This window comes from Maylandia zebra, linkage group LG8 (assembly GCF_041146795.1).
Source record: "Maylandia zebra isolate NMK-2024a linkage group LG8, Mzebra_GT3a, whole genome shotgun sequence".
Lineage (NCBI taxonomy): Eukaryota > Metazoa > Chordata > Actinopteri > Cichliformes > Cichlidae > Maylandia > Maylandia zebra.
In genome coordinates, this window is record NC_135174.1 from 3167487 (window position 1) to 3193986 (window position 26500).

At 44.5% G+C, this 26500-nt stretch overlaps 1 long non-coding RNA gene across 1 annotated transcript; it reads left to right on the forward strand.

The window, feature by feature from the left end:
- The first annotated feature begins 3120 nt into the window (after positions 1-3120).
- LOC143419770 (uncharacterized) lies at positions 3121-26500 on the forward strand. Its single transcript, XR_013099770.1, has 3 exons — positions 3121-3230; positions 3307-3384; positions 26363-26500. It is a non-coding gene; the product is annotated as an uncharacterized LOC143419770 (long non-coding RNA).

Sequence of the window (26500 nt, forward strand, 5' to 3'; positions counted from 1 at the left end):
ACAAACGTAATATATAAGTCACTTAGACAACCTAAAAATGTTATTGTTGGGCTTTTTTTCAGTGTTTTGTTTGTTCGTGAGTAAATCGGTTTGGCTGAGATTAAAGTTATTAGATTAGATAAAATAAAACTTTATTAATCCCCCGGGTGGGTTCCTCCTTGGTTTTTACACAGCTGACTAAACGTCAAACAGAAAACTGATTAAACAGAAGTGTGAGATGGCCGAGAGTTTACTCCAGTGTCCTGTTATATTTTAGACAGCAAGGAGCAGACGGCTGAGTTTATTAAACTCCACCGAGACAGCGGTGACGCTAATCAGAAGGCTAGACCGTCCAATTTCACGGCCGTTTACTTCCGGCCTACCCGATCTTCTGAGGACCCGGCCCACGTAGACCGCGAAGGCCGGGTCCTCGGGAGAATGTAGCCCATGAATTTGGACACGACCACGATATTTCTTCTGGAGAGAAGTTAGCGTTGCATCAATTGCATCGAGACGGCCCTCAACAGACTTCTTCAACCCGTCCACGAGCGAGGTTATTTTGGAAAGCTCAGCTCCATGGTTAGCGATAGCCGCTAATATGGCATCATTACCTGCCGCCGACTGGCTCGCCTTGGACGTATCCCTCTGGCTCTCATCTTTCTTCGGCATGATGACAAAAGATCGGCTCCGACAGTCCGCGAAACAGATTTTAAAACTACCCAGCTAGAAATAAACTTAAAGTGCAACTTTATGAGTGAGAAGGCACGGAGAGCACAGAAAACACGTCTACTCCATAGCTGCACACGAGCGCCCCCCACTGTCTGAGCTCTTTAAAGACACCTGTCCACCCAACAGTCAGTCAGACTCCAACTACTACGATGGGCAAGACCAAAGAGCTGTCAAAAGACATCAGAGACAAAATTGTGGACCTCCACAAGGCTGCAAAGGGCTACGTGGCAATTGCCAAGCAGCTTGGTGAAAATATATCAACTGTTGGTGCAATTGTTAGAAAATGGAAGAGGCTAAAGACGACTGTCAGTCTCCCTCGGACTGGGGCTCCATGGAAGATCTCACCTTTTGGGGTATCACTGATGATTAGAAAGGTGAGGAATCTGCCCAGAACTGCACTGGAGGAGCTGGTCAATGACATGAAGAGAACTGGGACCACGGTGTCAAAGGTCAGTGTCGGTAGAACACTACGCTGTCATGGGAGTGTCCAAATTCATGGGCTGCATCGTCCTGAGGCCGCATTTGTAGGCCGATTACGTCACAGCAACGTGACGAAGGCTGTCCAAATTCGTAGGCTCCTCCGAATGCAGCCGACAAATGTCTCCTCCTTTTCCCCGAATTTGAAGGATGGGTTGGGTGTGTCCTTCGTGGTCCACCATATCCCAGAATTCATAGCGCGGCCCAGCCAATTCCAGTCTTCAACAATGGCGGCTGCTACTAAGTTTTTAATATTACTCTTATTACTCTTTCTGGGTCACAAAATAAAGTTTTAACATATTTTCAGGTGAGAATGTAGCTACGTAAACTTCAAATATCTGCTCGGTTCACCAAGATATCACACATTTGCAAAAGTGTTCCGACATTTTCGGAGACGTCTGCTACCCACCAGCTCGATAGCTAGCCAGGAGCTTGAGGGTCACTGGAGCCGCCGAGAATGGCTCGACGAAACTCCCGGCACATCATTTTCAGCTCTTTGCAGTCTTTCGCTACTCAAGTTAAACATAATATATAGTCACGTAGATAACCTAAAAATGTTATTGTTGGGCTTTTTTCAGTATTTTATTTGTTTGTGAGTAAATCGGTTTGGCTGACATTAAAGTTATTAGATTAGATTAGATGAAATAAAACTTTATTAATCCCCCGGGTGGTTTTGACACAGCTGAAGTCATGCTTTGCATGGAAGGTTCCCCTCTCAAGTCATCACATGTCCAGGGCCCTTCTGGGAGAAAGTCATGTGGTCAGATGAGACCAAAATAGAACTTTTTGGTCTCAACTTCACTCGCTGTGTTTGGAGGAAAAAGAAGGATGACATCATCCTTTGGGGGTGCTTTTCAGTGAAGGGGACAGGGTGACTGCACTGTATTAAGGAGAGGATGAATGGGGCCATGTATTGTGAGATTTTGAGCCACAACCTCCTTCTGTCGGTCAGAGCATTGAAGATGGGTCGTGCTGGGTCTTCCAACTGACAATGACCCAAAGCACACAGCCAGGATAACCAAGGAGTGGTTATCCTGTAAGAAGGATATCAAGGTTCTGCAGTGGCCTAGCCACTAGTCTCCAGGCCTAAATCCAATCCAGAACTGATCCGGTATTAAACAGGACTACAACAGTTCAAAATCACGACTACTTAGGACTTAACCAAAACAGAACCAGTCACATCCCACTCACATCTAGTGAGGTATGTAAGTCTGGTGGACACATTGCAATTCATGGTGAAAGAGGAAGAAGGAGCTTGTTACTCTTAAAAACATCCCACTGTAAATAAAGCCAGGTATGAAATAAAATTACTTCTCACAGCGTGGCATAGTAAGCAACTTAAATATAACACATAAAATTCTGAGAAAAATAATAATGAAGCATTTAATTATATAATAAACTCAATTATGCAAAAATTATATAATAATATTGCAAACTGTAATATGGAACATAAATTAATATTCTAATCCATTCAAATTAAATGTGACAACAACAACAAGTTACAAGTGCAACAGGCTACAAGGCTACAAGATACATGACATATAGCACATACAGTGCTATCTTCATAACTGTTTTGTCCGGTGCTAGCTTGCACAGTGTGTGCAAGCAAGAGGTGCACGCTAATACAATCAACACTGCTGTAAAGGGGCCTCTGCAGAGATTCCACAGAATTGCCTGGAATAACCAGTGAATTGTGGGATAGTTTTTTGCAACCAGAGCAGTTGCCCTGGTGACTGTTAAAAAGAATCCAGGTAAAAAGGCATTCACATTAGCTTCATGTTTCAAGGTGCTCCTATCTTTTGTACACAATCTCTAGTGCTTTTTCCTTTTTCTCTACATCTCTGTGTTGTTGTTGTTTTAACTTTAAAGTAAAGCATAATTGTTCTTCTGGGATGGTTGTGGGGGTATGTCCCTGACAGGCCACTGACCACACATTCCTCCAGAAGTGCCACTACCATCATGGAAACAGCCCCTACTATGCCAAGCCCAGGAACCCTTTGCCAGTCTTCACTATTTACCACTATGCTGGACCTGTCACTTATCAGGTATTGACCACCCTGTTATATACAGTGTGCGTATTAATGTTTAATTTAAAAAAATAATGTAACCATCTTTTTCCAGGTTCATCATTTCCTGAATAAGAACCACGACCAGTTTAGGACAGAAGTGGTGGAGCTATTTGCCAGGAGTCGCAGTAAGGTAAACCACGTGACATTGGCGTCAAACAGGGTGTATATACTACCCAAGTATGGCTACTCTCTACTTGTAGAGAAATCACACAGCAGCTAAGAGTAAGTTGAATATAAATGAAAAAAAAAGTTTTAACAAAAAGAAGAAAATTCTGGCTCATAGTTAATTTTTGCATAATGATCGACATAGGCTGCTTATAGTCATGCTCATTCCTTTTTAAGGTACCCTGGAGACACTGTCGTTTGTGTACTGTTCCATGTTTCCTGATTTTTCCATTGTGTGTGTGTCTGTCTGCCTTCACACGCATGTGAACTTTAGTAAAATGCCATTATTCTGAATTATAGTTATTATACTGTTTTTTGGGAAATTACGTATTTCTCACAAATAACTCTAATCTGCTACAACACTTATACTGACTTATTGGAGTTGTTGTGTTACCCCCTCCTGTCAATGAGGAGGCGTAACACAAGTGGGGGCTCATCCAGGATCTCTTTTCCAGAGCTGTGGACAACTCGTTTGTTTGATACAATGTTGTATAGTGCCTTGTATTTAAGTATTGGTTTTGATTTACAAGATTTCATTCATGCTCCAAGTTATGAGAAAGTGGAGTTGTGTCGTAAGGATGACTTGTTGAGCATTGAAGCCCACTTTCATATTCCAGTGAAGAAAAAAATTATGAGTACTATCTTAGAAAAATTAGTTGAGTTAAATATCCTGACTGATCCTGATGTTTGTGATGATGATGCTTCTTCTGTTGAGCTAGGTGTCTCACATTTAAAGGAGGAAGCGAATTCTTCAATTCAATTCAATTCAATTTTATTTATATAGCGCCAAATCACAACAACAGTCGCCTCAAGGCGCTTTACAGGGAGTGCAGAATTATTAGGCAAATGAGTATTTTGTCCACATCATCCTCTTCATGCATGTTGTCTTACTCCAAGCTGTATAGGCTCGAAAGCCTACTACCAATTAAGCATATTAGGTGATGTGCATCTCTGTAATGAGAAGGGGTGTGGTCTAATGACATCAACACCCTATATTAGGTGTGCATAATTATTAGGCAACGTCCTTTCCTTTGGCAAAATGGGTCAAAAGAAGGACTTGACAGGCTCAGAAAAGTCAAAAATAGTGAGATATCTTGCAGAGGGATGCAGCAGTCTCAAAATTGCAAAGCTTCTGAAGCGTGATTGTGGTGTTTCGACAGAAGAACGGAGACGGCTTGGTTTGTAATGGAACGTATATATTCAGCAGTAGTTCGCCATTTTACATCTCACCATACACTTCACTTCTTCTCTCCTTCCATCATCCTTAGTCACAGAGCCCCCTACTGGTAACTGAGTATATGTTCATATTCAGTCCCCCTTGTAAGCAACCCTTCACCATCTTAGCAGTGTATGTAAACACAACATCTCTCCTCATTCTCACAGAATTCTACTACCTCAGTATTACTTACTTAGCATGGCAACATTACTATTTGCACAGAACATTATCAGTAGTAAACTTTGCAACCAGACAGCATTTTCAATACCTATTTCACTTATAACATTACTGGATGTTTGAACTATACCCGTGATCTTAACATACAATCTTGTTATGGTGCCTAAATAGTCCTTTATAATGAATACTTGTACCGTTAAGGTTACTGTAGTAACTTAACAACCTTAAGTCACAAAACTCACAAATAAATCACAGTAAATCAATCCTCTATTATACTTGGACCTCAGAACTAGCAGTATGGAACTTAACATTAGCACCCAACAGCTCAAGCGTGTTTTTTTCACTTTTTTTTCTTTTCATTTTTTTTTTTTAAACTCATTTCATAACATAATCCTTGGTCCAAGCTGGTAACTGTCTCGGTCTGTTAGGAACAGAAGGTCTTTTAGGAGTTTCTCTTGTGTTATTTTCAACCTCGTCACCAGCCTGCAACGGCTCAGCATTCTCTGCGCTGCAGAGTGAGAGACGGGCTGCATTCCATCTCTTTCCATCACTCAAGATGAAGGTGCTCAGTCCAGTCTGTTGCTGCACTGACAGTGGATCAGTGAACTGTCTCTCTCCCTTCCCCACTCGGAAAGGTTTACGTATCCGCACCCTGTCACCGACCACAAGCTGGGGAGGTTTTGCCCCCCTCTTTGCATCAGTGTAGCGTTTACTCTTACGTTGCTGGTGAGAGACTCTGGCCCTGCATTGGTCATACTGTCCTGTGTCTTTGGGAAACGGCAGGACATTTAGCTTTGTTCTCATGGGTCTCCCTCTGAGAAGCTGGAACGGAGCTGCTCCAGTCGTTGCATGAGCTGTAGCACGGTAATTCTGTAGCATCTCTGTCACGGCGGGCTTCCACAGCTTCTGGGACACCTGTGCAGCCTGAACACAGTCCTTCAGCACTCTGTTGAATCTTTCAACACACCCGTTCGCTTGAGGGTGATACACACTTGTTCTGATGTGCTTGATGCCCCTTTCCTTCAGGAAATCAGCAAAGGCAGATGAAGTGAATTGTGGTCCATTATCTGTGATAAGCTCACAAGGGTTTCCCTCCCGTGCAAAAACTGAAGACAAGAACCTAATCACAGTGTCTGTAGTAGCTGATGAAGTAAAGGCTACTTCTGGCCATTTGCTGAAGTAATCGACCAGTGTGATGGCAAACCTGCAGTCCTGCGACCCGCGGTCAAAAGGTCCAACAATGTCAACGGCCACATGCTGAAAGGGACCATCTGGAAACTGAACCGGCTGTAAGGGAGCAGGAGCAGTTTTGGCCGTTTTGTCACACAATTGACAGACTGAGCACGATGACAGAATCGCATGGACTTGAGTATCCATGCATGGCCACCAGTAAAGCTCTCTGAGCTGCTGCTTTGTGCGAACTATGCCCTGGTGACCTTCGTGTGCGAGGCATATCACCTTTTCCCGCAGGGACCTTGGGACCACCAGACGTGTCCCCCGGAAAACCAACGGTGATTCCACAGCAAGTTCATGTCGCACCAGGAAATACGGCTGTATCTCAGGTGGGAGAGACCTTTTCACCTTAGGCCAACCTGAGCGGATAACCTGTTGCAGCAGAGAAAGGTCAGGGCAGTCCTCACATTCAGCTTTAAAATCCGTCAACGGTGTCGCTGTCAAGAGAGGAGAAACTTCAGCTATCTCCAAGAGAAGGTCTTTTTCAGCATCAATGTCAGTGCTGGAGTACATCAGGGGAACCCGTGAGAGGCAGTCTGCGATGACATTCTGAACACCAGGACGGTACTGCACATCATACTGAAAACACATCAGCCTTGCAGACCATCGTGCGATTCTCATGCCCGCTCTGTTCATACCTTTGGTGCTGAGAAGGGTAGTAAGAGCTTGGTGGTCAGTACGAAGTGTGAATCTGCGGCCCCATACATATGTACGCCATCTTTCCACCGCCCAGACACAGGCTAACGCCTCCTTTTCTGTGGTGGAGTACTTTCTTTCAGCAGGAGACAGTGTTCGGGAGGCGAACGCCACAACCCGCTCCACTTGATCTGGGTGTAACTGTGTCAACACAGCGCCTAGCCCATAGTCTGATGCGTCTGTGGTGATAAAAGCAGGTAAGTCAGGGTCATAGACGGCAAGTGCGGGACTTTCCAGAAGGAGTTTTTTCAGGTCACTGAAGCTCTCACGCGCTGCCTCGTTCCACTGGAGTTCAACTTTGATGTCTGTTTTCAGCAACTGTCGCAGTGGTTCCACCAGTGTAGCATAATCTGGAATAAATTTACTGAACCAGGATGACAAACCCAGGAACGAGCGCAATGCAGCCATATCCTTTGGAGCAGGAGCCTCGGCAATAGCAGTAAGGTGATGTTGGCTTGGACGTAGGCCTTCCTTTGAGATTACATGGCCCAGGAATGTGATGTGTGACTGGCAGAAGGAACTTTTCCCAGCATTAATCTGCAGGCCGACATCTCTGAGACGTTGGAGAACAGCTTGCAGGCGTGTATCATGCACCTCCTTTGATGTTCCGTAGACGATGATGTCATCCAAGTAGTTGCGAACACCAGGCAGATCTTTCAGGACCGTTTGCATCATTTTCTGGAACGCCGAAGGTGCTGATGCTAGGCCAAATGGGACACGTGTGAACTGGAACAGTCCCTCATGAGTGATGAAAGCAGTCAGCTTGCGGCTCTCCGGATGCAAAGGTAATTGGTGGTATGCTGAGCTGAGGTCAATCTGGCTGTAGTGAGTGGCACCTGCCAAGTCAGAAAACAGATCCTCCATATGAGGAAGAGGATGGCAGTCAGCAATAATGCTCTTATTGGGTTCACGAAGGTCAACACACAGTCTCAACTCCTTTTTTCGCTTTCTGGCCACGACCAAAGGACTCACCCACTCAGCTGCATCGATCCTTTCAATTATGCCAGCTTTGAGTAAGCGAGAGAGTTCTGCTGACACCTCTGTACGTACACTTAATGGCAGGCGTCTCATCTTTTGACGTACAGGCCGCACATTGTTGTTTACCTGTACTTTATGGATGAACCCTTTAACACATCCAAGTTGAGCTGGTGGAATAGGATCAACATTGTACACAGCAGACTTCTGGTTAGACGAATCCGGCTCATCTGCAGTTTCATCCTGAATACGGTCCACTTTGCCTCCGACGATGCAGACGTTCAGTGCTCTAATGAGGTCGAGGCCTAATAGCGGGGAACCAGCTTTGACAATGTAGAAGGAAGCAGGAACTTTTTCATTCTGTGCATGCAGTGCAACTGATGCAGGCAGACAACCCATCACAGCCAACTCATCTTTAGCATAAGTAACTAGTTTGACTTTAGGTCGCACCAGTGAACAGTCTGCAAAATACTGTCTGTAGATAGTTTCTGGCAGAATAGACACAGAAGCTCCAGTGTCTACTATCAGCTCTACTGTCTTAGAGCCACCTTGTACAGTTTCAATGTCGACAGTGCAGGTAAGCTTATCTTGAATAGCTGCCATCATTTTAGCATCTTGCACGCACAGTACTGCCAATTCTGGAACCACTACTTCTCTCACTTCACTGACTGACGACTTACATACCTTGGCAAAATGTCCCTTTTTCCCGCAGTTATTGCATTTTGAAGAAGCAGCCGGGCAGTTTTTATCATTAGCTAAGTGCTTGTGAGAACCACACCTGAAGCACTTCCGCTGCTGCTGCTTTGAACCTCCCCGTTTGCGTTGGTCTGGAGTGCAGCCTTTAGCGGGGCGAGGTCCTCTCCTCTGGTGAGAGTGGGAATTTTCCGCGTCGACTGTCTGAACAGGCGCGGTCGGACACGAGCCGGGTGTGGAGAGTAGAGTAGCGTTTTTGACTGCTGCTTCTACCTGGCTCGCAATAGTTAGAGCCTTATCCAGTGTGAGTTCATCCTCCAGTAACAGTTTGTCTTTCACAGCGCTGAGATGAGCATTGGAGATCAACTGATCTCTTATCATTTCACTTTCCATTTGTCCAAAGTTACAAGATGAAGCTAATGCTCTCAGAGCCACCACATACTGAGAAACAGTCTCATCCGCTCGTTGAATACGCTGTCTGAATGTATGACGGCACGCCACGACATTCACTTTCGGCACAAAGTGCTTCTCCAGTGCGCTCATGGCGTCAGCATATGTATCACCTTGCTCCGGTAACGTGTAGAATAACCGCTGTCCCTCCGGGCCCAAGCAGTGTAGCAAAACAGCGCGTTTCCTAGCATCCGGCCATGCGTCTCCCGTGGCATTGATTACTAGCATGTAATTGTCGAATATTTTCCGCCATGTAGTAAATGGAATCGGCGGCTCACCCACATGTGGAAGAAAAGATGGTGGACTCGGAACTGATGCACTCATCCTCGTCGCCAATTTGTGGTGTTTTGACAGAAGAACGGAGACGGCTTGGTTTGTAATGGAACGTATATATTCAGCAGTAGTTCGCCATTTTACATCTCACCATACACTTCACTTCTTCTCTCCTTCCATCATCCTTAGTCACAGAGCCCCCTACTGGTAACTGAGTATATGTTCATATTCAGTCCCCCTTGTAAGCAACCCTTCACCATCTTAGCAGTGTATGTAAACACAACAGTGATCATCGAACAATCAAGCGTTTCATTCAAAATAGTCAACAGGGTCGCAAGAAGCGTGTGGAAAAACCAAGGCGCAAAATAACTGCCCATGAACTGAGAAAAGTCAAGCGTGCAGCTGCCAAGATGCCACTTGCCACCAGTTTGGCCATATTTCAGAGCTGCAACATCACTGGAGTGCCCAAAAGCACAAGGTGTGCAATACTCAGAGACATGGCCAAGGTAAGAAAGGCTGAAAGACGACCACCACTGAACAAGATACACAAGCTGAAACGTCAAGACTGGGCCAAGAAATATCTCAAGACTGGTTTTTCTAAGGTTTTATGGACTGATGAAATGAGAGTGAGTCTTGATGGGCCAGATGGATGGGCCCGTGGCTGGATTGGTAAAGGGCAGAGAGCTCCAGTCCCACTCAGACGCCAGCAAGGTGGAGGTGGAGTACTGGTTTGGGCTGGTATCATCAAAGATGAGCTTGTGGGGCCTTTTCGGGTTGAGGATGGAGTCAAGCTCAACTCCCAGTCCTACTGCCAGTTTCTGGAAGACACCTTCTTCAAGCAGTGGTACAGGAAGAAGTCTGCATCCTTCAAGAAAAACATGATTTTCATGCAGGACAATGCTCCATCACACGTGTCCAAGTACTCCACAGCGTGGCTGGCAAGAAAGGGTATCAAAGAAGAAAAACTAATGACATGGCCTCCTTGTTCACCTGATCTGAACCCCATTGAGAACCTGTGGTCCATCATCAAATGTGAGATTTACAAGGAGGGAAAACAGTACACCTCTCTGAACAGTGTCTGGGAGGCTGTGGTTGCTGCTGCACGCAATGTTGATGGTGAACAGATCAAAACACTGACAGAATCCATGGATGGCAGGCTTTTGAGTGTCCTTGCAAAGAAAGGTGGCTATATTGGTCGCTTATTTGTTTTTGTTTTGTTTTTGAATGTCAGAAATGTATATTTGTGAATGTGGAGATGTTATATTGGTGTCACTGGTAAAAATAAATAATTGAAATGGGTATATATTTGTTTTTTGTTAAGTTGCCTAATAATTATGCACAGTAATAGTCACCTGCACACACAGATATCCCCCTAAAATAGCTAAAACTAAAAACAAACTAAAAACTACTTCCAAAAACATTCAGCTTTGATATTAATGAGTTTTTTGGGTTCATTGAGAACATTGTTGTTGTTCAATAATAAAATTATTCCTCAAAAATACAACTTGCCTAATAATTCTGCACTCCCTGTATATTGTAAGGTAGACCCTACATCAGGGGTGGGCAACTCCAGGCCTCGAGGGCCGGTGTCCTGCCGGTTTTAGATGCATCCTTGATCCAACACAGCTGATTCAAATGGCAAAATTACCTCCTCAACATGCCTTGTAGTTCTCCAGAAGGCTGGTAATGAACTAATCATTTGATTCAGGTGTGTTGACCCAGGGAAAGCAGCCCTCTTTCCCCAGCTGCTTGGGGTCTGCCGGGGAACAGCTAGCGGGGCCTACGCTATCTTCGGCTGCACCAGCTACAGGGGCCTGGCTAGCTATGGGTGAATGAAGGGTGCGAAGCTGAGTCTCCAATTCAGTAATCCTGGCCTCCAGAGCTGCAAATATGCTACATTTGTTACAAGTATCATTACTGCTAAAGGAGGGCGAGGAGTAACTAAACATCTGACACAATGAGCAGGAAAGTGCAGGAGGGACAGGTGAAGAGGCCATGCTGCTAGCGAGTCGGCTACGAGCTAAGCTAAGCTAGCGAAACAGCAAAGACACAGTGAGTGAATGCTTTGGCTATAAATTAGGGAGTGAGTACACAGAGAGTGTGCTTCGGATAAAGCACATGAAGATTATACTATGAAAAAAGAAGTTATCTAAAAGATTTTAATTAAATTGCAATGCAGATAAGCTACTCAAAAACACCACTGTGTGTTGGAACAGGAACCGGAAGTGATACTCTACCGCAGAGAGAGCGAACACCAAGCGACACGGGCGCCACCCGAAAACAACACAAGACATTTCTCAGCATTTGCCTAAAATTATCTTGATAATCACCAAGAGCTCTGCTGACTCACTGCACTAAACTGAATCTTCTATAGTGAGAGAAACATTTCAGAAACACACCAGCATTAAAGTCAAACATGATGCTGTTACTGTGATGGTCCAGAGTTCCTTGACTACTTCAGAACCTCCATCTAGCCATCAGGTCCTGAGCTTAATTTTAATCGCACTTGGGATTCACAGCAGGAAACTGATCAGACTCAGATGATCAGACCAGAAGTCAGAAAAGGCAAAACCAGGGTTCTATTTCACTCGGTCAGCAGCAATCTGGAGAAAGTGGACCATGGCAACTCCCCCAAACGTCTTGGTGGAACCTCTAGAGCCTCCTACTTTACCTAATTTTGATCCTGTGTAACCAGATTTCAGTTGATCTACTGGTGATGCTGTAAGGTTTATATTGTGGATTTTCATTTATGCTTAGAAATATATAATCATATATTCTTAGAGGTATATAATCAATTGCATGTTCATAGAAGGACTGATCCTTAGTAGTCTGCAAAGACTCTGTGTGCATTCCTGAGTGTTCTGGCATATGCACACACATCCTAAGGTCATGAGAGAGGTCGTACCTTCTCATACTGTTTAATGGTATGGTAAACACATCTATGTCTTTTTAAGTATAAGTGCCTTTTGTTTAGCTGAACTGCTGGACTATCAGGCCAGCAGATTTAGGGGAGTCGTTCACAGGGTCACATCTTGCCCCACACATACCTACACCTACACACAGAAGGTCCGTCTTTGTTCACATGTATGCCTGTGTAAGACGTCAAATGTTAATGAACCTATGCATTAGGCACTGTTCTTTGTTGTAACCACAATAAAGAAGGGGGGAGCTGACTGAGAGTGACTGGGGTTCAAGCGGCAGGAACAGCGCTCGATCTTGTCTTCTCTCTCTATCTAATAAACTGGAGTCTATTAGATAGATATGATACAAACCACTGCAGCACAGTACCTGTAATACCTACAGCATGTTCTAATCGCTCTAATAGGATATTATGGTCGACAGTATCGAACGCTGCACTGAGGTCTAGCAGGACAAGCACAGAGATGAGTCCACTGTCAGAGGCCATAAGAAGATCATTTGTAACCTTCACTAAAGCTGTTTCTGTGCTGTTCTTATAAAGCAGCAAACTATTTCTCCAGGCTAAATGATGATCCTCTAAATTTGTGACACGCCATTTCCTCTCCAGATTACGAGTCATCTGCTTTAGGGTACGTGTTTGAGAATTATACCACGGAGTCAGGTACTTCTGATTAGAGACCTTAGTTTTCACAGGAGCTACAGTATCCAGAGTCGTACGTAGTGAGGAGGTGAAATTATTAACAAGATAATCGACCTCTGTTGGGGTAGCGTTCAGATAGCTGCTCTGCTCTGTGTTGGTACAGGGCATTGAAGATGATAACAGTGGGTGGATTATATTCTTAAACTTAGTTACAGCGCTTTCAGAAAGACATCTACTTTGATAAAGTCTACTCTCCACCGCTGTGTAATCAATTATTGTAAATGTAAATGTTATCAGGAAATGATCAGACAGGAGAGGGTTTTCAGGAAACACTGTTAAATGTTCAGTTTCTATGCCATATGTTAAAACAAGATCTAGAGTGTGATTAAAGTGGTGGGTGGGTTCTTTTACATTTTGAGAGAAACCAATTGAGTCTAATAACAGACTAAATGCCATGTTGAGGCTGTCATTTTTAGCGTCTACATGGATGTTAAAATCAGCCACAATAATTATTTTATCTGAGCTCAGAACCCGTGTTGGTCAAGTTACTTGAAAAAAGTAATCAGTAACTAATTACTGATTACTTCCCCAAAAAAGTAATCCCGTTACTTTACGATTACTTATTTTCAAAAGTAATTAATTACTTAGTTACTTAATTACTTAGTTACTTTTTAAAAACACGATTTACAACCTGAAGAGGTGATAAAGCGATAGATCTTTCAGCCCAATTCTACTTTTTCTGCATAATCCATCATACAAAATGTAATCCAATGGAAAAGTCTCTTTTTAAAACTTGTTTTATTAGTTTTAATCTTTTAACTTTATGCATCAAGCAAAAATTTAATTATATGCAACATTCTCTGACTTGAATAAATTAGTTTAACATTTAAAGCTATTTTCTGCACATTCGAGCACATAAAATATTTTTTGTGTTTACACTCACTCTTTCAAATAGATGCAAGTAAAACACAGCAGAAAATAAATAAAGTCAAAGACTCAGCGGTCCTGTTGCTCTACTTTCACCTGTAAAGCAGGACTGCGGTAGGCGGAGGTTTACCCTGGTGCAGGTGTGCGGTGGTCAGTTGAAGAATCCGCGACTTTCTCTGTGAGTTTCCCATTACGTCGTGGCGCATTCGGTGCTTGCTTGGAAGTTTAGGGTTTTTTTCGCTGTAAAAAGAAGTTTTCTTCCCACGCACAGCGGACACTAATGTTTTTGTCACTTTTTATGGAATCAAACTCAAAGTAAGGTCAGTACTTCCACGCTTTAAACGCTGCACGCTCATACTCTCTCCCACAATCGATATGTGATCCATTGTTGATCTGCACACAGCTGTTGACACTAACGGCGCACTCGCTTACGTCACTGTCATGAGACATTCTCGCAAAAAATCACGGTTTTAGTAACGCAGTAACGCAGCGTTCCTACGGGAAAGTAACGGTAATCTAATTACCGTTTTTGCAATAGTAATCCCTTACTTTACTCGTTACTTGAAAAAAGTAATCAGATTACAGTAACGCGTTACAAGTAACGCGTTACTGCCCATCTCTGCTCAGAACTAAATTAGATATAAAGTCTGAGAAATCAGACAGAAACTCTGTGTAAGGCCCAGGTGGACGATAGATGACAATGAATGACTCGGGGGAGTTGATTCATTTAAACTAACATAATCATCCTGATTTACTGATTTACTTGATTTACTCTGCCTTACAGAAACCTGGTTGCAACCAGGTTTCTGTAAGGCAGAGTAAATCAATTTGTTGATCAATTATTAAGTCATGTACTAACAGAGACTTGGAGGAGAGAGACCTAATATTTAATAATCCACATTTCACTGTTTTACTCTTTGGTTCAGATGTGGATACTGTATTGTTCTTTCTTTGTAATTGTTTATGTTTAAGTTGTTTGTTGCTGGTTTTTAGTTTGTTATTTGTCTTTTTGGAAGCTGACACAGTCTCTATGGAGATGGGTTTTTGGGGGGGTAGCAGGAGGAGAGAAGCTGCAGAGAGGCGTGTAAGACTGCAACTCTGCTTCCTGGTCCCAACTCTGGATAGTCATATTTTGGGGGGTTTAATAAATTTGTCCATATTTCTAGAAATGAGAGCTGCTCCATCCAAAGTGGGATGGATGCTGTCTCTCCTAACAAGACCAGGTTTCCTCCAGAAGGTTTGCCAATTATCTATGAAGCCCACATCGTTTCTGGGACACCACTCAGACAGCCAGCAATTTAAGGAGAACATGCGGCTAAACATGTCACTCCTGGTCTGATTGGGGAGGGGACCAGAGAAAACTACAGAGTCCGACATTGTTTTGGCAAAGTTGCACACCGATTCAATATTGATTTTAGTGACCTCCGATTGGCGTAACCGGGTGTCATTACTGCCGACGTGAATTATGATCTTACTGAATTTACGTTTACCCTTAGCCAGCAGTCTTAAATTTCCTTCAATGTCGCCTGCTCTGGCCCCTGGAAGACAATTGACTATGGTTGCCAGTGTCTCTAGCTTCACATGTCTGAGAACAGAATCGCCAATTACCAGAGTTTGACCCCCGGCGGGTGTGTCGCCGAGTGGGGAAAAACGATTAGACACATGAACGGGTTGGTGGTGTACCTGGGGCTTCTGTTTAGGACTATGCTTCCTCCTCACCGTGACCCAGCCGCCCTCTTTCCCCAGCTGCTTGGGGTCTGCCGGGGAACAGCTAGCGAGGCCTACGCTATCTTCGGCTGCACCAGCCACAGGGGCCTGGCTAGCTATGGGTGAATGAAGGGTGCGAAGCCGAGTCTCCAATTCAGTAATCCTGGCCTCCAGAGCTGCAAATATGCTACATTTGTTACAGATATCATTACTGCTAAAGGAGGCCGAGGAGTAACTAAACATCTGACACAATGAGCAAGAAAGTGCAGGAGGGACAGGTGAAGAGGCCATGGTGCTAACGAGTCGGCTACGAGCTAAGCTAAGCTAGCGAAACAGTACAGAGACAGTGAGTGAATGCTTTGGCTATAAATTAGGTAGTGAGTACACAGAAAGTGTGCTTCGGATGAAGCACGTGAAGATTATACTATGAAAGAAGAATGTATTTGAAAGTTGTTAATTAAATTGCTAAGCAAATAAGTTACTCAGAAACACCACTGTGTTTGAGCAGGAACAGGAAGTGATACTCTACCGCAGAGCGAGTGAACACCAAATGGTCAAACATATGTTAAGTTTACATCTGAGAAGGGAGATCTTATAGACAAGTGGGCTACTTCAAGAGAAGTGAAGAGAGACTCTCTTCACTTCAAGAATCTCTTCGCCAGTTAATCTTGTTGGAAGATTTTAAGAATCTATCACCAGAGAAACTTGTAGTTTTTTTTAAAAAAAAAAGAAAGAAAATTAACCAAAAAAAGAAAAGAGACCACCGAGTCCACAGATTTCAGGCTCAAAGGGAGAGAGTTCCAGAGTCTGTTACAAAAGCTCTGTCAACTTTCGTTTTCAGCCTTGTATGTTTGAAAACCAGCAAGCCCTGATCACATGATCTCAGTGACCTGCTGGGGATGTATGGCTGTAAAAGATCTCTGATGTATGTTAGTGCTTGTCCATGCAGAGCTCTAAATTTCAAAGTCATTAATTAACGTGGACTCTGAATTTAATGGGGAGCCAGTGCAGCTGGATCAGCAGGGGTGGGACATGAGAGTACTAGGAAGACTTGGCCAGAAGGTTTGCAGCAGCATTCTGAACAACCTGCAGACGTTCCAAGGAGGTTACATAAACAAGTGAACAAAGAATTACAATACTCCAAACAAGATGAAACAAATGCATGTATGACAATTTCCAGTTCTGAGCGTGACACAATGGGAGTCAGCAGTATTTCTCAAGTGATAAAACCAGGAGCAAACCAGAGATTTAGCACGCACGTCCAAAATCAGAGCTGAGTCAAAAGTCACAACGAGGTTCCTCCGAGGTTCACACAAATAAGATGCAAACCAGTCCAAAGCAGACCCTGATAATACCACCCAGTGTCTCAGCCCATCTAGCAGAATGTGATGGTCAACAGTATCAAAGGCAGAGGTCAGGTCCAACATCAGCAAAACAGAGCATTCTCCTGCAACACGTCTAATCAAGATGTCGCTTGAGACTCTAAGAAGTGCAGTTTCAGTAGAATAAGCTCTACGAAAGCCAGATGGGAATTTATCCAGAATGCTTCATCCAGAACAGCTATAAGCTGCTTAGCCACAACCTTTTCTAACATCTTAGCGATGAATGGTAGTTCTGAAATTGGTCCAAAACTGCTAAGCAGAGAAGCGTCAACCTTGGGGTTTTTTTAACAGTGGGTGAATGAGAGCAGGGACCTGACCAGAAACCAATGAGGTAACAACTGTAAGCACACAGGGACGGATAGACTGAAAGACATTTTTAAACAAAGATCCAGGTAAAATATCAAGAGAGCAGGAGGATGCTTTCATCAAATCAACTAATTTGACTAACTCAGTCTAACTAAGGACACAGGTAAAAGTCTTTCTAAAATAACAGGTCTAGCTTGAGTTGGAGCAGAGAACAGAGACACAGAAGGAGAACTATTGCTCCTCACATTACTGATTTTTTTCAACAAAGAAAGAAAATTTCACAATCTTCATTTGAAAGAAATTGGGACAGCAGGTGGAGCATTAGCAACAATATCACTAATGGTGTCAAATAACACCTTGGGGTTACCTCTGCTCTTTCAAACTAGGTCTGAGAAATAGGCAGGCCTCGCATCTCGAACTGAAGTGTAAAAGTATAAAAAGAAACTAAAAGGTCCTTTAAATGATCGCTCAACTTTATGACAACAACGCTTTAGACAGAGAATGCTGTCATTTATCCAGGGGGACGACTTTGAAACAGGAGCTAGTCTGGTTTTGACAGGACATGTGGAAATGTAAAGACAAGAATTATTTAAAAAAATAAGACTTTAAAGTGTATGACTCTTAAGTTCCCCTCCGCGAATCGCTACCTTATCGTGCTGGATGGGTTTGTGTGTCCCAGGGATCCCAGGGACACACAAGGGCTGAGGGCTTTTGGTAGGATCTCCCATGCCAAATTGGTCCTGGGTGAGGGACCAGACAAAGAGTGATTCAGAAGACCCCTCTGAGAAGAACATCGGGTTACCGGGGCCCTGCCCTGGAGCCAAGCCCGGGGAGGGTGCTCAAGGGCGAGCATCTGGTTTGTCCAGGAGGCACTGTAGGGGTCGGGTGCATTGTGAGCCAGGAAGGGGTGGAGCCGAACCCGAATACGGTATTTGGAAAAGCACAAATAACGTGTTTTTTACAAATAGTTCTTTCGAACAAATACTTTAAAAAATATTTCTATTCGGGAACAAGAAAAACTTTATATCAAAAAGCTGAGTTTCCTTATGAGACCGCAGTGCATGCCCAGATGAGTGAGTGACGTGTGAAAGAGGTGACTGACACGGGCTGTTCCACACAGCAACAGAGAGGCTCGGCTGAGCGAATAAAGGCTGAACTGCATCACTATTTTTGTTGAATAGATTTTTTTGTACCTTAACTGGGTTCCGGAGGCAGTTTATAACTTTCGCAAAGATCGGGAGATTTTTCCATTGCCCTGCATCACTGACGACTGCAGTCGGGTGCTCGCATGTTCGTTCTGTTACGTAGCTCTGTTGCTCAGTAATTTACAAATAGGCTGTTGACAGAGTAATGTTTACATTCGGTTTAAAAACCTAAAATGATGTTTGTGTAGTTGTGTCGAATTTTATGCACTTGTGGGAGTTATATGGTACGTTTAACTTAGTTTAAGTTCGTTTTGCAGACAGCAAGATGTAGGCTATAGACTAATTAGCATAGCTTCCCGTCACTCATTAACTTAGCTGAAACTCCCCACATGGATTTGGGCAATCAAATAGAAAAGAGTGTTGCTATGTGGAAGCATTTTACAGTCAGTACTGCAGATGAAACCAAGGTGAATATATATATATATCAAACATATATATATCAAACATATATATATCAAACATCTGTCAACATCTGCTATGCATAACCATATGCACTTAAAGCATCCTCTCTTGGTACTGGCCTCACCTCAACGCATGGCTTGGGCTCTGGGGCCAGTCTCCAGAAGAGGGGCTGGACTCTGTCTCAGAACTTAAAAAAAAAGTTATAAAACAGGATATAAAATAGATTTAAACAGTTTTACATCCATTATACATTCAGACTATTCTCCAGCCTGGTGACATGAAGAGTTCGATTTATAAATGATAGAAGTGTAATTTGTCTTTTTCATTTAACAACAGGATGCAGATATTATTATATCACATTACAGCAACATCCATCCTGAGGAAAGACAAGTAAGGGAGAAGCAAGATGTTTGCAGAAACCTCCTCCTTTCATCACATTTGTCCTGTGCCAGATGTTCTGTTGACCAAATGAGACAGACATCATGTCAGAAAAATTTGGAGGACTGAAGTTCAATCTTCTTCAGACCTCCAACATATACCCGCTCCAGAAAAGCCCACAACTTTATAAAGATAATAAACCTCGTTTTGTGTAATATTAGAAGTACTTCAGATTATCCCTGGACAGGCACGGACGCTCTTGACTTTTACATAATGATGCTATTTCAGTCCTTTAGAAAATTAGACTTAGACTTAGACTTAGTTCCTCCTACGCCGGGCGGTGCATCGGGCAGCTAGTGTTCTCCATCGATGTCGGTCAGCAGCAACTGCTTCAGCTTCGTCCCAGGCAATGTCGACAGTTCTCAGATCGTCCATGAATGTTCGACGCCATGTGGTCTTTGGTCGGCCTTGCTTTCGCTTGCCAGTGCGTGGACGCCATGTCATGGCAATCTTAGCTGGGCGATGAGGGGGTAGGCGTAAAATATGGCCCGCAAAGCGGAAGCGCCTTTCTGCAACAACATCGGCTAATGGGCGGGTGCCTGCTCTTCGTAGGACCTCCTCATTTGTTATTCGGTCCCGGTAGGAAATTCTCAGGATTCGCCGCAGGCCACGTTGTTGAAGCACGTTCAGGTGTTGAATAATTGCACTTGTTGAGCGGCAGGTTTCACTAGCGTAAAGTGCAGTAGGGAAGACGATAGAGTTCAGTAGTCCAAATAGGTTGGAGACGTTGCAGGACACCAACTGCCTTCCCTACTCTGGCGTCGACATCCCGATCAGAGACCCCGTCATTCGAGATGATGCTGCCAAGATATGTAAAATTCTCTACCTCTACAGCACGTTGTTGGTTGATCATGACAGGAATGCGGGCACATGCATAGCCAACTCGGAGTACCTTGGTTTTTTTGGCGCTGATTCTTAATCCAACTTTCGTCGCCTCCCTCTGCAGGGCCGCGGTCAACTTTTGGAGGTCTTCCTGAGTCGAGCCCAGCAGGCCGATGTCATCTGCGAAGTCCAAGTCAGTGAGATTACGCGCTTCGTGCCAGGGCACACCGATGCCAGCTTGGTCAACTGATCGTCGCATGATGAAGATAAGATAAGATGGCGCCGAGTATGGCAGCCTCGTCGCGAGCTCCCCCAAGCAACGGCTTTCTTCTGTGTTTAATTTTACTTTTCCTTTATTTTTTCACGAGCAGCACTTGTCTCCTTGTGTACGACCGACAAACCTTACTGGACATAAAAGACGGTCTTTCTTATAACTTTCCGGAGTTCAAGTTTTGCAACACGGACGCTCCGTTTGCAGACCCCCCATTCATCTCACCTGAGACGCCTTTGTTCTCTGGCCCTGGAGGCCGCAAACGCCGACGCAGAGGGAGAAGATCTGGCGTTCTGGTTCGACTGAGACGGCGCACTTACAGACCACCGTTACCCAGTTTATTACTGGCTAATGTGCAGTCTCTGGAGAACAAGCTGTGCGAGCTTCGGGCACGGATCTCATTCCAGCGAGAGATGCGGGACTGCTGCGTGATCTGCCTCACAGAAACCTGGCTATCGGACAAAGTACCGGACTCCGCAATACAACTGCCGGGGTTCTCTGTGCACCGCGCGGACAGGTCACAGGATCTTACTGGGAAAAGCAGAGGCGGTGGTGTGTGTTTCATGATCAACAACAGCTGGTGTGATTATGCGAACGTGCACCCGGTCAAATCCTTCTGCTCTCCGGACCTGGAGTACCTGATGATTAAGTGCCGGCCATTCTGGCTACCGAGGGAATTTACAGCAGTGATTATTACGGCTGTTTACATACCCCCACAAGCCGACACTGACCGTGCACTCAGGGAACTGTACAGCGCGATCAGCAGTGAGGAAACCGCACACCCAGAGGCAGCGTTTATCACAGCCGGAGACTTTAATAAGGGAAACCTGAAGAAAGTCTCACCAAAACTCCATCAACACATCCTTTTTAACACACGTGGAAACCGGCTACTCGACCACTGTTACACCTCTTTCCGTGATGCGTACAAAGCCCTCCCCCGCGCCCCATTCGGCCAATCAGATCACTGCTCCATCCTGCTCCTGCCCGCCTACAGGCAGAAGCTGAAACAGGAAGCTCCAACCCGGAGGGCGGTGCACTGTTGGACGGACCAATCGGAGTCCGCGCTGTGGGACTGTTTTGATCACGCGGACTGGGAAATGTTTCACGTGGCCGCCAGAGACATTGATGAGTACACAGACTCAGTCTGTGGATTTATCAGGAAATGCGTGGAAGATGTCGTCCCATCCAGAACAGTTAAATCCTTCCCAAATCAAAAACCCTGGATTAACGGAGATGTTCGCGCGGCACGGAACACCGCCTTTGCCTCCGCGAACACATCGGACTACAAACACGCACATTACCAACTCCGGAAGACGATCAAAGCAGCCAAACGTGAGTACAGGGACAGGGTGGAGCAACAGTTTGACAACCCTCGGAGTATGTGGCAGGGACTAAACACGATCACAGACTTTAGAGGGAAAACCAGCACACCGCAGACCACGGCCTCTCTGTGTGAGGATCTAAACGTATTCTACGCTAGATTCGACGCAGCGAACACCATGAGACCGGACAGTGTGCGCACCGCGGATGACGTCAGTGCGCACACTGTGTCTGAGGAGGATGTGCGGAGGTGCTTCAGGAAGGTGAACGCGCGCAAAGCTACTGGTCCGGACGGGATTCCCAGGCCGCGTCCTCAAGTCATGCGCGGCTCAGCTGGCTGGAGTGTTCACGCACATCTTCAACCTTTCCCTCTCTCTGTCTGTAGTCCCAGCCTGCTTCAAAATGGCCACCATCGTCCCTGTACCCAAATCCTCCACCATCTCCTCATTGAACGACTGGCGACCTGTAGCCCTGACCCCCATCGTAAGCAAATGCTTCGAGAAGCTGGTCAGGGACTTCATCTGCTCTGCACTACCCGACTCACTGGACCCTCTACAGTTCGCATACCGCCACAACAGGTCCACTGATGATGCCATAGCCCTGACACTACATACTGCCCTGTCACACCTGGAGAAGAGAGACACGTATGTGAGAATGCTGTTTGTAGATTACAGCTCAGCATTCAATACCATCGTTCCCTCGAAGCTGGACAGGAAACTGCAGGATCTAGGACTGAGCAGCTCCCTCTGCAGCTGGATCCTTAGCTTCCTGTCTGACAGACGCCAGGTGGTCAGACTGGGCAGCATCACCTCATCCCCCATCACACTGAACACTGGTGCTCCACAGGGGTGTGTACTGAGCCCTCTCCTGTACTCACTCTACACCTACGACTGCACAGCCACTAACAGCTCCAACATCATTGTGAAGTTTGCGGACGACACTACAGTGGTGGGTCTTATCACCAACGGTGATGAGACGGCTTACAGGGAGGAGGTCAGCGCCCTGACCCACTGGTGTCAAGACAACCATCTCACCCTCAACGTCGCAAAGACAAAGGAGTTGATAGTGGACTTCCGGAGGTGCAGAGAAGTACACACCCCCATCACCATCAACGGCGCTGCTGTGGAGAGAGTGAGCAGCTTCCGGTTCCTTGGAGTACATCTGGCTGAGGATCTTACGTGGTCAGTACACACAAACAAAACAGTGAAGAAGGCGCAGCAGCGCCTCTTCTTTCTCAGGAGACTGAAAAGATTCGGCATGAGCCCCCGCATCCTCAGGACCTTCTATCACTGTGCCATCACCACCTGGTATGGCAACAGCACCGCCTACAACTGCAAAGCTCTCCAGCGAGTAGTGCGGTGCTCTGAACGGATAATTGGAGGTGAGCTTCCCTCCCTCCAAGACATCTACAGGAAGCGGTGCCTGAGGAAAGCGGGGAGGATCATCAAGGACTCCAGTCACCCCAGCCATAAACTGTTCAGACTACTTCCATCAGGAAGGAGGTTCTGCAGCATCCGGTCCCGTACCAGCAGACTGAGAGACAGCTTCTTCCATCAGGCCATCAGACTGCTGAACACTTCATAGACACCTCAGCTTCACTACTGGAACTTCAACATTATGCACTCCATACTGTATATAAATGCCACTTGTTTTGCACATATTCAACTCTGTATATTTTATATATCTTATTATTATTATTATTATTTTTTTTTTTTTTTTTTTTTTACTATTTAATTTGTAAAAATGTGTATACACACACACACACACACACACACGTAGGAAAATATTTAGTATACACATCCAGAAATGCATACACTACTATATATTGTACATATATTTATTAGTTTCAGGTTGGCCATTCTTGTATTTTGCTCGTTTGTGTTGTTGTGTTTGCACATCTCTGTTGCTTGTGGGGCTCGCACACAAGAATTTCACTCGCATGTGCTGTGCCAGTGTGCCTGCACATGTGATGTGACAATAAAAGTGATTTGATTTGATTTGATTTGAAGTCAATTACCAACAGGAAGAGGAAAGGGGATAGCACGCATCCTTGTCGGACGCCAGTATTGATCTTGAAGAAATCTGTGCAGCCGTCCTCCGTCCGGACGCAGCAACGGGAGTTTTAGTAGAGACAACGAAAGGCATCTACAAACTGCTGAGGGACTTCATAGTGGCGTAGGATAGCCCATAGAGTCGGCCGGTGGACGCTGTCAAAAGCCTTCTCGAAGTCAATGAAATTAATAGAAATCTTCCTTTGGTATTCCAATGTTTGTTCAATGATCATGCGGAGGGTGAAGATTTGCTCGACGCATGACCGGCCACTCCGAAACCCAGCCTGCTCTTCTCGCAATCGTTCGTTCACTGCGTGTTGTAGCTGATTCAGAAGAGCGAGGCAAAACACTTTCCTGGGTACCGACAGCAACGTGATGCCCCGCCAGTTGTTACAGTCACCCAAATCACCTTTTTTTTGAAGTTTGATGATGGTGCCTTTTGTCCAATCATCGGGTACATGTGATGTTGACCAGCAGGCGTTTAGGAGTCTTGTAAGGGCGGCTTCAAGATGGGGTCCGCCATGCTTCAGCATTTCGGCGAGGATTTCGTCCAGGCCTGCTGCCTTTCCACTCTTGAGGAGTCGGATCGCTGTCTTGACTTCAGTGATGCTGATTTGTCCGATATCGACAGGAAGAAGATCCATGGAAGGTGCCAGGTCTTCGGCCTCGAACCGTTGGGGTGGCTCAGGTTGGTTCAGAGTATCGCGGAAGTGTTCGACCCATCATTGGTCTTGTTCAGCTGCAGTAAGGAGGACACGTCCATTTTTGTCTCGGCTTGGAACACCGCGGTCACCACGAGTCCCAGTTAGATTTAGAAAATTTATATATTTAAAATATATACAGTCAGGGAAAAATGATTTGAACCCCTGCTGATTTTGTAAGTTTGCCCACTAACAAAGAAATGATCAGTCTATAATTTTAATGGTAGGTTTGTTGAACAGTGAGAGACAGAACAATATCAAATAAATCTAGCAAAATGTTTTTCAGAAAAGTTATAAATGAATTCTCATTTTCATGAAGGAAATATGTGTTTGATCTGCAATCAATGAGCAAGCTTACTAGCTCCCATGAGTGTTTTTTACAGGTAACGAGCTGATACTGGGAGCCTTCTCAACTCGTTACCTCTTTTTTTCTTTCCCTCTGGTCCACTTGGAAAAATAAATCTGTTGGGCATTTTTTTGGCCTTCAGACAATAATACTGTTTGCTACAGTGCTGGACAGGACAGGCAAAATAAATACATAAATGATAAATTGATCATTTCTTTGTTAGTGGGCAAACTTACTGCCTGTAGTGGCTGTCTTCATCACTATCCATGGGTCATTGTAGGGATCATAAAGGAGTACAAGTACTTGGGGACCATCTGCAACAGCCACCTGAGGTTCTCCCCAACTCTGAGGTCAACCTGAGAAAGTTCCACCAGTCAATGTACCTCCTTAGAAAATTGAACTCCTTCTCTGTCAGTAATAACATCCTACTGACCTTCTACTACACCATTTAAAGTGCCATGTCATTTTCTGTGGTCTGCTGGTTCCATACCATAACCCTGCAGCACAACATTGTCAAGTTGTGCTCTAAGAGTATTTGACTTGCAGCTCCCTGACATCTTCAACGCAGCAACTCCACCCCAAGTCACTACTCCACAGACTCCCCCAAAATGGGACATTTTGCCATCATTTTTATGCCATGGGAGGAAGTAGAACTATGTTGTCCATCTTTTATGCAGTCATTGTTCTAATAATGTGATGGAGCCAAGTAATGATTTCTTATTTTGTTTTCCCCAAGGTGGATGTAGCTTTTGATAGTAATGGAGATTCTAAGTGACGCTATTAAATAAAATGAACAAAGCTTGATTCACTTCTGTGTTACCAGGCTATGAGTTTGTAATGGATGGATGTATTGTTCAAATCTTCAGTTTGTTTTATATCATCCTCAGTTTCATATCAAAAATTCAAAAGAAAAAAATCAATTTGCTAATAATTCTGATATTTACAATAACTGGGCTGCTGATGGCATATCTTTGTCTAAAATAAGGATAGTGACTTACTATTCATAAAAACTGACTATGGCAGTAACACAGCTGTGAAGAATTGTTCACGGTCACATCCTGTGGGTGTGTGGGTGAGAGTTTGACACTGAGTGTATCCCCAGTCACTACTGTCCATACAAAAATGCAAGATTGCAGGGACATTTTGGCTTTGCTTTTGCACAGTGGGAGTAATGGGAACAGTGTCCTCCATCTTTTATACAGTAATTGGCTGCAACACGTTCATCCATAAAATTAGCAGTTTTCTGATATTTAATTTTAACAGATTAAAGTCGGCTGCACTGAGAGATAAATGTAAACAATCTTATTGCTAGTTTGATATTTACCTTATTGTTCCTTAAAAGAGACAATGCACCCTTAAAAGTGGTCAACATCCAAATGTTCTGATGCTCATCACTGTCTATCCTCACTCACTGCCCACCTTTCTTTTTCATCAGATGCTAGATATTATTCCAGGATCCTTTTAGTTTATAACCAAATATCAACAAAGTCTTAAATTCTTTTTTAAAGGGCATAACTGATAGAGCTGACCAAATTTAGTCCAATAAAGGACATCTTTGGTGTTCTGTGGGTGGTGTAGGCTCTAACTAAAAGTTATGAGACAGGTGGCTTTCCAACTGAGGGAACACTTTGTGTTTAGATATAAAGCCTATTCTTATAACAGTTCTCACCAGAATGGGTGAGAATTACAATGTTCTAAGATTTAAACTGTTTTTCATATGTAGAATCAAGTACCTACAGATAAATTGCATATTTTATAGGGATATTTACATTATAACTTTTATATGGCCACAGATGGTGTCAGAGCTGTTCCAGAAGGTTCAAGACAGTTATGTTCAGCAGACAGAGTTGGGCTGGAAAAGAAGGGGCCAGCGCCAACAGTCCACTACTGCGGCTTCGCATTTCCTCCAGTCCTTGACTGAACTTACCACC